The sequence below is a fragment of the Manis pentadactyla genome, chromosome 6, assembly GCF_030020395.1.
Source record: "Manis pentadactyla isolate mManPen7 chromosome 6, mManPen7.hap1, whole genome shotgun sequence".
Taxonomy (NCBI): Eukaryota; Metazoa; Chordata; class Mammalia; order Pholidota; family Manidae; genus Manis; species Manis pentadactyla.
Window position 1 is genome coordinate 19218703 of NC_080024.1, and position 9419 is coordinate 19228121.

Consider the following 9419-nt stretch of genomic DNA (forward strand, 5'->3'; position numbering starts at 1 on the left):
GGGAGTCAGCCGCAGAGTCACGCTCGACCCTCTGCCCCTCTGCTCTGCCCTCTGCCAGACCGCACCACCTCCCTCCTCCTCCTGCCGAGCATGGCTTAGCTCACTGTCCACGGAGCACACTTCAAAGACTTGGGGTGAGATGGGATAGGCTGGGCAGCCTCAGGATGGGAGCAGTTTCCACTCCCAACCCAAACACTCCTCACCAGTTTTCTTGAATGCCTTCCCCTCCTCTCACCTCTCTGACATTTTGGACAACCCCTGGAAGTTAGAATTAGAAAACCCAATTTTTCACTGGAGCTGTCAGTTCTTCTGCACTGCAGGTCTGTGTGGCTTTATTATTATGGGGTTGACCAGATGTCAGCCAATGCCCTAGCACAGCCTGGCAACAATTGAGTCTTATGTTCTTCCCTGGATTTCATCATACTCTCTGGGGCAGTCAGAGAGACGGGTGCTTAAGTGACCAGGAGCCAAAAGACACTCTCAAGGTATGTGTATTACAGGGATGGCCCTGGGCCTGGGTCTTAGGGACCCTAGGCTGGCTGCCTCCCTATCTGAAGATGTGACCTTTATAGCCTGTCTGTACTAACTATACATGTCCATCTCCTGCAGAAAACTGTGAAGATCTCTGCAATCAGGAAACACACTCATCTTTGTGGCCCTCGTAACACAAAGTGCCTGATGCTAAAGTGCCCTCATTAAAATGTCTACTGACTTGAGTTCATTTTTGGGTGGCCCCCTCTGACTTTTCTGAAGCACCACAGAACTTGACAAGTGGGAGGCAGTGTTTCCTCCTCTCTCAGGTCCTTTCTCTCGCCACAACTGGGTCTATGCGTGACACTTGGCACTGGCCCAAGGATTCAATCTTATTTTTCTTACTGGGGGGGATCCTGAGGACAAAATGGCACTGATCTGTCAAGCACTGTGTAGGCAGAATTCTAAGATGACCCCCAGTGACCGATGCTCTTGTAAAAATTCCTCCCCTTGGGTGTTTGTGGGACTTACAGTTTGTTTTTAACCACTAGAATATGGCAACGATGATAGAACATCACCCTGTGATTGGTAAATATGGCACAAGTGAAGGGATTTTCCAGATGTAATCAATTTGCAGTTGACTTCGAGTCAATCCGAAGATTATCCTGGATGGGCCTGACCTAATCAGGTGAGATTTTTTAAAAGAGGGTGTAGATGTTCCCTTAAGTCAGAAACTCAAACCAGCAGAGGCTCCCTGTCTCTCGTCTCTCTCTCTCAGAGCTGGAATGAATACTTTTCGGGCTTGGTTTCTTGGTAGGCAGGCAGTTCCCTAGGAGTCTCCCCGCCAGCCCCGTCCCGCCCAGCTGTTTCAAATGCTCATTTCTCTCCACTTGTTGCAGGCTCTTTCCCACCCTGACATGGTGACCAGCAAGTGACCTCCTTTACAAAGACCAAATCAAGCTGGTGCCCTTCTACCCCTCTTCCCTCCCCAGCCCCACTTCTTGGCCTTCCTGGGAAACTGAGTACGGTTCCTGGCAAAACTTGAGTTCTCCTCCAAAGCCCAGACCAAGGCATTCTTCCCTGCCTAGAGCCTTCCCTCTGAGAGTCTGTGCCTATATCACATTTTTTAAGATGATCCTCAGATCTCTACTACCAGCTCTGCTCTTTCCAGACCTGCTGTATTCTCTGTACTCGGGGTAGCTTCACCAGATACACCTGCTTCTCTCCACCCTCTGTCAGTGGTTCCTCTGCTTTGATCACCTGCCTCCCACCCATCCTCTCAGATGCCCAGAGTCTGGAACCTCAGAGTCATTTATCCCCCGCTGGCCCCTTTTCCCCAAATATTATTTTATTGGTCACCAAAGTCTTCCTCTACAATATAGAAGGAAATCATCTATCTCCCTACTTATTACTCAGGAATGTTCCGATGAACATTCAGGTGTAAGAAGACAGAAGGTCCATAACTGTAACCTGAAGATGAATAATTATGTTTTCATTATATTTCAAAATCCAGCCAGTGGCAGTGAAGGGAGCAGTTTGGGATAGAGGGCAGGATGGCCATGACGTAATGGTGGTCAGGCTGAGGGATGGGCTCGTTGTGGGGTTATCATACTGTTCTGTCTACTTTTGGGTATGTTAGAAATTGTCCACAATAAAAAAGTTTCTTCAATAAAGTTAAATAACCAGTCCGAAAAAAAAAAAAGGTCAGGGGCCCAACACTGCTTTCATAGTTCCAAATGATACCAAGAAGCTGAAAGGGAATCACACCTGCCCCTCTTGAAACCATGTTTCTGCCCAGTCCCCACTGGGCCTAGAGCCTCCCTGTTTCTTGCCAGGGATTGTGTGCATCTGTGACATCTGTTCTATGCTGCAAGAAAATGTCTAGGTAGCTAGGTAGATACAGATGTACACAGATGATGCCAGTAAATTACCAGTGTGTTTTCAGGGTAGGGGGGTAGGGGATGGAGTCCAGAGACTGCCGCAGAGCTACCTAGCCTCTGACAGTTCATCTATGGCTCTCCACAGTACGGAGCATTGCCTCCCTACATTTCACATTCCAGTTCCTGCCTGAAACCAAGATTTATACAATTCCTGACACATTTTCATACTAGAAGCCACCTGATCCAGGTGGTCACATCTTTCGGGCCTGCCCCTGGTGGTCTGTGGATGAGGGAGTAATTGTACGAGATGTAAGGGATATGCAACACATCCATCTGAGGACCAAATAAAGCCCCTGTACCTTTCCAGGATGGTGGCTCCTCATTTAAACTTTGACTTTCAACCTCTGGAGTCAGTGTGAACCTCACTGGTTTCTTCCCAGACTCTCAGAGCAGAGTTGGGTCCCCTTCATTCCGAACTCCTATCCCTAGCCAGTGTCAAGCCCCAGGAGGTGCCCAGCGTGAGCTGTAACCCCACCTCTCCCACCACCAGCACCCATGGTGCCCTTTGCCCTCTGGCTGGGCTTCTACCTGGCTGCAGAGAACAAGTGATTAAGGAGGATTTAATAATTATCAACAAAGGAAATTAAAATTTGTTTGGTTTCATTTCTTTTGCCTTTAATACTTTGGCAATCTGAGAAAGATAACTAGAGAGAGAGGCTGGCTACTGAGAAATTTTTTTCAAAAAAGGCAAGGAAAAAGAAAGAAAGAAACAGATTTCCTTCATTTGTCCACAAACACCCACAAGTGTCTGCTGTGTGCCCATTACAGTTCTAGGCACTGGGCAACACCACGACAAACACAGCCAACCACCTGCTCTTGTGGCACTTACTTTCTAGACATAACTAAGGCCTGGGAAGACAATAGGAACAGAGATTCTGCCTATAAAAATACCTCATGGAAAAGTAATTGAAGAAGGTATTGAAAATAATAATAACTATCACTTGGGTCCTTACCATGTGTTATGGGTTAAATTGTGTCCCCCCCAAATTTCAAATGCTGAGGTCCTAACCTCAGGTACCTCGTAATGTGATCTCTTCTGAAAATAGATGTAATTAGTTAAGATAAGGTCAAACTGAAATAGAGTAGGCCCCCAATCCAGTAGGACTGGTGGGTGCCCTTTTTATGAAAAGGGAAATCTGGACACAGACAGGCCCTCAGGGAGGACGCCGTGGGAAGACAAGTTAGGTGGCCACAAGCCAAGGGGCAATGGGAAGCCGGGAGAAGCCTGCAAGCAGCCCCTCCCTGGGGCCTTCGGACGGGGCCTGGCCCTCAGGGCGCCTTGATTTGGGACTTGCAGCTCCTAAACTATGAGACAATTCATTTCTGTTTGTGCTACTTTGTTACAGCAGCCCAAGAAAATTAACACAGTACACAGACCATCTTATTTAACTCTCACAACCCACTTACAGGTACCATGGCCCATTTTATAGAAGAGTAAGTTGAACCAGAGGTAAGTTAAATAACTTGCTCAAGGTTGGGTTGCTTTAATCTGAGAGAACAGTGGTATTCAAAGCTCAGGGAAACTTGCCCTCCACATCCAATTCACCCTAAATAGGTAAATCCCACCTCTCCCTCCACTCAGCCTTTTGATCCATGCCCCAAACAGATGTTGTCTCTGCTTGGCGCTTGGTTAAAATGCTTCCATGCCTGCTTGGTGGTCAGATTGGTGCCTTTACCTGCTCTAAGTCTATACAAACAGAAGGACCTTGTGAGTTGTGACATTCATGCTATATGAGTGAGTACTACCCCATTGACCAACAAATTGGTAACCAACTATCCTGGCCTCATGCTCTCTCTATGTGAGACCTCCAGCACGAACACACACACATGCAGACACGCAAACCAAAACACCAGCCACAACAGTACAGATTGTTCTACACAGCGAAAGAAGACATGTTCCATGTTCAAAGGCATGGGAGCCAAGTAACACCACTCTCACTGCCATTTGCTAATGAGCTAAAGAGCAGACATGGACCTGATCCTGAGATGATACATAGCAGCTAAGCAAAGGGAGGGGACGCTATGCTGCATTGGAACAAGAAAGGTTTTGCAGTACTGTTTTGTTATGCAAGTGACTTAAGGGGTTTTCGTGGGTAATTTTGATTACATTCAATGTTTGTATTTCAAGCTGACTTTAACCACTACACAAGCCATGACTCCACTATAGTTTTAAAAAAATAGAGAATTAAATCATCAGACAGGACATCAAACATGTGCATGCCAAACTCAAAAAACTTGCACCATAGCCGTTAAACCATAATCACTACATTAGTGATTTCTTTTCGGCAAAGCATCAAACAGACATCAACCAACACACTAAATTAATGTTGCCATTTTGCATTTTGTTGGGTTTGTAGTTTTGATTGCGTTTATTTACATATTTGTTAAATTTTACAGTAAGATAAGCTCATGGAGCTCATGCTTTAGTATGTTTGTATATAATTAGGTTACATTACAATGAACATATTTTAAGTCCAACAATAGGAGTATATTGGAATTTACTGTTATCTTAAGAGTCCATAAATTAGTCACATTTGAGACACAAAGGGTTGACCAGATTAGTATATAAAGGAAAAAATAGGAATACATTAACATGGACATTACCAACAGCCAGAATGACACAGAGATAAAACTAGGTGTTCAGGAAGATGTAGGAATAATTAGGGGGTAGTAAATATTCCGCATTCAAAAATAATATATTAAGTGCTTTCTGCCCTAAGAACTACACTAGGGGCTCATGGCCAAGAGATAGGGAAAAAATGAAAAGCAGAAGTAAGATAACAAGATGAGTAGGACCCTGGGTCCTTCAAAACATTCAGTCAAGTGGGAAAGATCCAGTTCAACAGATAATATTAAGCACTAACATGGTTCACATAGACTGCCTCATTCAAGGCTCACAACCCTATGGGGCAGACAAGATTATTCCCATGTTTTACTGACGAGGACACAGAGGACTAAGTGGGATAAGAGCTGCTACTCAGCTAGGTGCCCTTAGGAAATCATACATAGGAGTCAGGCAAATCTTCCAAGCAGATGTGATTTCATCTGGGTCTTTAAGGATGACTAGGAGTTCACTAGTCAGCACAGAGGGGGAATGGTTTTTCTGTCAAAATGAACAGTTTATGCAAAAACATGGAGGCATGGAAAAGCAGGGGTTCTCTAAGGAATGGCACAAAGGTGCATCTTGGCCCAGCCGAGAACATGGCCAGAGTCAGCTCTTTTAAAGGGGTTCAAGCCCATCCCTCAACCCTGGTAATGGATCAAACCATGTCACTGGACCGATCCTTTCCACAGTAGTAGAAAAGCAGTGTTTCCTGATGTTTTGGAAACCAGCATCAACTGTTCTAACCAGGGATACCACACAGAGCTGTGCAGGTTATGCACTGCACAATAAGAGCCCCATCTAAGTGGGGCTATTCACACAGCAGCTGTCACAGTTACATGCTCATATGACAATTTCCTGGAAGGGTAGTAAAGTCTCTTATTCTAACAAAATCTGTATTTTATAATAATTTTATGACAAACAGAAGTAAAGTGTCTTCAGGAAGGCCATCTTTTCCTAATTCATACAAAGATGCCCTATGGGCTAGTGGTGGTAAGTTAGTTCTATGGCTTCTCCCTCTTGAAATATGATGAAACCTAGATTTCAGCCGTCTGCTGAGATTTAATTTGGCCTTTCACAGCTCAAATGCATCATATTAAACTTGCTTCAAGCAGTTCACACTCTTTGTCTCTCCTCCTAACCCATGTGATTTCACCTTCCCTACCTAGCCCATCTCTCTCCCTCTTAGATCTGAATCTACCAACACTCTGCTCATTCACAACAGGCCAGTTTTCCTGGTTAATCTCATTTTTTTCCAGAATTCAAAGACATTGTAGGAACATGCCAGATTCCATGCTCCAGAAAGATAGGAAGCCTCCAACCAGTGTCTTTATTTATGGAGCTCTCCCTATTCCCCCATCTCTTTCCAGAAGCCTCCTAAACATCAATTCTTAAAACTATTAAATTATATATTGCTCACTTAGAAATAAAAAGTCACTCTGTCTGAGTCGTACTTAGTTTGAGCTCTTTCAAAAGTCAGCCCTAAGATCAATTTAGACTCTAGTTAAATTCCTACCATAGCAAGCACTACTACAAAATTAACTCTGAGTAGCATGTGGTTTTACCCTCAGAATTGCTCCAACTCTGTTCTATAAGAAAACTTCATAAAAAAAACTAGAAAAATATTATGCAAAAAGGATGCAAAACTATTTCAGGAGAGCTACCTCTGAAGAGAGAAGATGGACACTGGCCAGAGCAGGAGATGAGCTATTCTCTGTAACACAGCATTTCTTTTCCACAAAACCTCAAACAAGCCTGGCAAAATATTAACATATTAAATGTGTGTGGCAAGTAGAGGATATCTGTTATATTATCTTCTTCTCTTTGAATATTTGAAATATACCATAATTAACATTTAAACATTTTTAAAGGATATTTTTATGTACTTTGGCTGAAGGTCATATTCTAATTATTCATCAGAGAAGCTTTAAGGCATCCTTTCATGAACCCAGAGTAATCTAGTGCTGACCTGGCTGTACGTGTCTGCAGTGTAAAGTGCTTATGAATATAGCTGCTCGTGGGACCTAGAGGATCTCCTGTCTCTGGCTGGATTGGTGCTGTCATAGCAAGAGAACAGTCCCACGGCTGGGTGGCGCATACTGGACTCACGGGGTGTTCCTGTGACCCGCATTTGTGTTTTTGCTTCTCCCACTACCACCCACCCCACCACTGTCTCCGTGGCTAAAGACTTCCACTAGTGCTTCTTTCCCTTTGAGAAAGGAGGCGTGTTTTCAATGGTGTATCTATTCTGCCACCTAGCCTTCAGCTGTGTCCCTGCAACAAAGCCGACTGGAGCAGCTCTCCTGCGCAGACCTGTCTTGCTGAACTTCCCTTACCTGGGGAGGGACCTAAGCACTGGGTACTTTATTTCTTGAAGGTCATCCTACCTTAATTTTGCACCAAGATGAAGCGGTAGAATTAGTATGCCTGATGCATGCTGGCCTCTGGGAAAGGGACTGATGTCAATCTCACAAGGTCTTTAAAACTGAATAATTACTCACTGTGTGGAATGGTTTCCGCAAGTCTGTCTGAGACAGTAGAAAGAGCAACACATCGGAAAGAATGAAGACAAGACCCTTAGCTAATGTTTTTCCTTTCTAGCCAGGGGCATCCATGATACTTTGTGTCCTAGTAAAAGTGTAGCTTTCCAAAACCATGTTATCAGGACTTGAAAATCATTCAGAAAACTCACAAAAAATAGAGAAAAGGACTCATGATTTTTTATAATGTTATGTGTGTTTTGTAAAGCTGTCAATATAAAAGCACAAATCTTTAGTCAGTTGCATTTCTTGAAACTTGGTTTTGATATGCAGTTAGCCTTTTAAAGGAATGGGGAGAGGTGATCTCTAGAGAGGCAGACACAAGTGGATGATATTTATCTTCTTCTACAAGAAAACTGTGGTTGAAAGAGTTTCAGGTCTTTCAAGAGTAGGGAGGTCATGGCAGGGAAAGCCAGTCAGCAATGAGGGAGGGAAAGGAACCTGGTCTCCAATACTGGCATCTGGCAGGAATAAATGCGGTCTTCTTGACTAAATTCATTAATGCAAACTATTTTTTTCCAGAATCAATCTTTGAAAGTGAACAGATCTAGGCCTTCAGAAAGGAGGAGGGTGGAAATGGAATCAAGGAAAGCTCATAAGCATACCCCATAATCCAGCATCCTGGAACAGACCTTCCCACTGGACTCTTAAAAGCAAACCCATCCGGCCAGTCCCCACATTTGGACCAAACCACTGTACACAGCCCGAGGCTACTAAGAATTCTTCCTCTTATGCCCTATTAGGAAGCCTCCCCAGGGCCCCCCTGAACAGCAGCTCCCGCCCAATCAGTCAACTCTCAACCCCTCATGACATAAGCCCATTACTAAGTGACACACAGAGTGGCCACTCCCAATTATAGCCCTGCAGGGTACAATGTCTCCATGGCCCCGCTGAGCCCTACCCCAAGGACTAGCTCCCACCACCACCTCCTCTTTCCTTCTCTGTACAGCCTTTTCGCCTTCCCTATGAATCATGTCCCTCTTTCTTTTACCTGTCCTCACACATTTTATTTTCCAGCCACTGGAAGTCGGCTAGACAAAAAGACATGTCACCAGAAGCCGTCTCAGAATAGAGGGAGGCTGAAACCAGGCAACTCAAGCCTCTCTGGAAGGAGCGCCACAATTTCCCCATTCATCTCAAATGCTACCAGCGTGCCCGCAGCCGGGTCTGCTGTGGAGTTGGTGCAGAAATAGGAGCAGGGACCGGAACACAGGCCGCACCCTGCTCGGCCACTCTTCTAGTCTGAACTTGATGCAAAAGGAAAAATAACACACCATCTCCCAGGCTCCTCGAATTTTTTAATATTAATTTTCTCCTGACCTTATCAAGCCCCCAGAGGGAAGAGGCAACATGAAGGGCTCTGTTGCCTTTTTTAAAAATCATTATACACAGCTTCTCCTCTCTCACCCAGCCAACACCTGAAACCCTTCTGGCGATACTAACAAAGGCACAACTCTAAACTTTAGTCTTCTTTCAAAATGTGCCTTTTGGCAAATAGATAAGTGAGCAGAGAGAGCAGGATCTGGAGTGTTAACAGCTTAGAACGAGATGCTCCTGAAGCAAACCAGCAAGAGAAGTATTTTCTTAAGGGCGGTCCTGCAGAAAGAATCCTTATCATAGATAAGGGTGCAGTCTAGTGGCAAACTTCATGAAATGCAGCCCCTTCTCTAAAGGAAAGAGAGCATTTTCTAAACAGGAAGGAAAAAATAAAAGAGGTGAGTCCCACCCCGAGAACTTCAGAATGGGGCCGCAATGACTGGTCCTGTGAGTTCTCTGATCTGGCTGCACAGTCCATAGCCCATCCATGTCAGTTTCAGAAAAAACTGAAATCACCACCTTCCTTCCTTTAAGTCTTTAGCTAAAAAA

At 44.6% G+C, this 9419-nt stretch overlaps 1 long non-coding RNA gene across 1 annotated transcript in view; it reads right to left on the bottom strand.

Moving 5' to 3' along the window:
* The window catches only part of LOC118927594 (uncharacterized), a 36933-nt gene that overhangs the window by 25417 nt on the left and 2097 nt on the right, over positions 1–9419 (bottom strand). The gene's annotated exons all lie outside the window — the stretch shown is intronic.